At 41.2% G+C, this 3328-nt stretch overlaps 1 pseudogene; it reads right to left on the reverse strand.

Moving 5' to 3' along the window:
• Positions 1 to 673: 673 nt before the first annotated feature.
• On the reverse strand, positions 674 to 2149 carry LOC101554731 (Y-box-binding protein 1-like; annotated as a pseudogene).
• Positions 2150 to 3328: the final 1179 nt, after the last annotated feature.

Below are 3328 nucleotides of genomic sequence, written 5' to 3' on the forward strand. Positions count from 1 at the left end.
TAGTTATTTTTCTATCTTTTGTCTATTTTTATCCATTTTGTTTCCCTGACAAAGTAAAATCTACTGAAACACTGCATTTTTTTCCCCTTCAAATGCCCCAGAGTAGCTACACATAACTAAAGACACAAGCACGTTGTGTCAGCCATGTTATGCACTGTTCAGATCTCCCTTCAGGAGAACTAACTGCAGTGACTACAAGTGACTGAAATGCTTCTGCAGCACTGGAAGATTCTTTACATGCTAAGGCTGAACTTCCCCTAAACTGCCTGCTTCTAGGCAATAAATAACTGGGCATGAAAAGACTATTAGGAAGGACTATCTCTTCCCAAATACAAGATTCTCCTATAAGTCTTTGCAGGTAGACCTAACACTGGCCCGACTGACTGAATATCAGCTTTGGACTGCAGGCAGAATTACCCTTATCCAGTTATCCTTTCATTTCATGGGTTTCAGACTTTGGACACAATCTGATGAGTTTTCTAACCTATGGCTAACCTGCCCATTTACCCTTTATAGAGATTCCTCCCTCCATAAATCTCTCGCAGGTCTACTCCTACCTTGGCATTGCTTTCAAAAAAGGTCTGAATCGACTCTTAAGTTTCAACCACATTTCAAGCAGAATTTTTTCTTCATTTCTTTTTTTTAAAATTATTTAAGACCCTTATTAACAGGTGCTTGCAGTTTGTTGACTTTTTTTGAAAAAATCAAGCTGTAAACTTTTTATTACAAATTAAAAATGAGGTTCTTAAAAATCTCAACTTGACCAGATATGAAACAATTTAAAAACCTTTAAAGGTGTATTGAGAAAAACCAGGCTTCTTTTATTTTCTTTTTCTAAAAACACGTTTGTCATTACCAAAAAGAGACGTCTTTAGGTAAAAAATAATAAAAACCCCATGCTTCATAGATAATGCGGATAGTTCTGGTTATCTGGTCAATGGGCAAAAAGCAAGCACTTAAGGTCTTCAGCTCCAATCTTGTTCATTTCTTATTGCTGGAATTTCATATTCATTTCTTCTTGTTGGATGACTAAACCGGATGATGGTAAAGATGTTAAGCAGGCATTTACTCAGCCCCGCCCTGCTCAGCCTAGGGAGCGGACGAATTCTCAGCTGGTGGATCGGCTGCTTTTGTCTCTTTGCCATCTTGTGGTTTAGGGTTTTCTGGGCGTATGCGTTGGCAATTGAAGTTGCGGCAGTACCGACGTTGAGGTGGCTGCTGACCTTGGGTCTCATCTCCTTGGTTTTCCTTATCTTCTTCATTGCTGTCCTCTCTAGGGTCTCTTTGGCGAGGAGGCCCCCTGCGGAATCGTGGTCTCTAACCTCGATACATATTCTGCCTCACTGGTCTACCTTGTTCTCCTGCACCCTGGTTGTCAGCACCCTCCATCACTTCTCCCTGCACAGGAGGGTTGGAATACTGTGGTCGACGCCCATAGGGTCTCCGCATGTAGTAAGGTGGGAACCGTCGCCTGCGGTAGGGCCGGCGTTGTTGGGCCTGGCCTTCGGGAGCACTCTCCGATCCCTCATTCTTTCCCCCACTCTCACTATTCTGGTAATTCTGCTGGTAATTGCGTGGAGGACCCCTGCGACGTGGATAGCGTCTATACTGGTTACGATCTGCTGCGTATTTACTGCCTCGCCCTGGAACTCCACCAGGGCCTGTACCATTGGCTGCCTCCGCACCCTTTTCTCCTTCAACAGCATCAACTCCACAGTCTCTCCATCTCCTACACTGCGAAGGGACTTCCTGGGGTTATTCTTCTTTAGGGCAGTCTGGTGTACAAATACATCTTCCTTGGTGTCATTCCTGCTGATGAAACCATATCCGTTCCTTACATTGAACCATTTTACTGTTCCCAAAACCTTCGTTGCGATGACCTTCTTGTCCCCGCCGGCGGGCGCCGCCAATGTTTGGCCGCCCGGGCCGCTGCTCCCTGCGCCGCTGCCCGTGGTGCCCGGCTTGGTGTAGGTGGCGGCGCTGAGGGCCGGGGCGGCGGGCGGCTGCTGGGTCTCGGCCTCGCTGCTCATGGTTGCGGTGGTGGTGACTGGGGCCGGCTGCGGCAGCTGCGGCTCCTCCCGGGGTGTGATGGTAACTAGGCCGGCGGCGGCGGTGGGGCTGCTCAGGGCTCTCTGGAGTCCGCTCTCAGCTCCCGCTACCCATCGAACTCTTTTCTTAATTTCTGTCCTTATGCATTTAGCAGTCACCTCTTATTCTTGATAAGTACATTTCCTTGCTCTTAAATGTAAAACCCTTCTGACCCTTTTCCCTCGTTGTGTGAGTATGGCTTCATCTTGTAAATATTTCACTAGAAACATAGCACCAAATACATCGAATACACATTCATGAACACAGGTAGTTGTGCTATTGATTTTATCCTACTGTGGGTATACATCACTATTTTTACTCAAAATTATTCCTATCAGCTATGCATTTAAATCCAAATACCTCAATTTTCCACTATAACTTTCACTTAACTTACTGCATCATCAGTTTTCTCTCCCTTAGCAATTTTCATCAAAACTATGCTCCAATAACACATATTAAAAACTTCTCCTGGCTACCTTCATAGTTTTATTCATAATCTAACTTTCAATTTCCATTATTCTCATTCTATATTGAACTCATACTAACTTATATAGCCAGAATAATACAAATGTCTACTACATTTTTTCTTAACAATGTTGATGAGAGGTCCACCTTACAAAATGTATTGGTATTGTATCAAATTTTACCTAAAGCAAATATATCACATTAAAAATATTTTACTTCTGTTTTCTTTAAAATATTGATTTGATTGCATCCTTGACTCCCACTTCCAGGTCTTCTTAAAGTATCTCCTATTGTACCAATTAAAATGGGCCATAGTTTTGCCCTGGTACTTTTTTTTTTTACTACACTTTGTGAGATCATACATTCTAACAACTTTAAATATTACCTTAATTTGATGACTCCAAATTTTAAACCTCCAGTCCTCAACTATCCCAGATCTTCAAAGTTTCTTCATTCAATTGCCTAGCCTGCTTGACCAGAGTCATTTATTACACATTAAGAATATAGTATATATCTGAGTTAAATTGTTGACACTCATAAGCATATTTTATCTGTTTTCTGTATTCTTATAATAAATATCTCATTATTTCCTTAAAATATTGACATTTTTTTACTTTGACCAAACATCTAAAATTACCTAAATTAACCTAAACCTACCTAAATCTAAATTGACCTAAAATTTATCTATATCTAAATTTAAATTTACCTAAATGTGTATCTAAATTTACTTAAAATCTACCTAAATTTAACTAAATTACCTTAAATTACTTAAATC

This window comes from Sorex araneus, chromosome 2 (assembly GCF_027595985.1).
Source record: "Sorex araneus isolate mSorAra2 chromosome 2, mSorAra2.pri, whole genome shotgun sequence".
In the NCBI taxonomy this organism is placed as follows: Eukaryota; Metazoa; Chordata; class Mammalia; order Eulipotyphla; family Soricidae; genus Sorex; species Sorex araneus.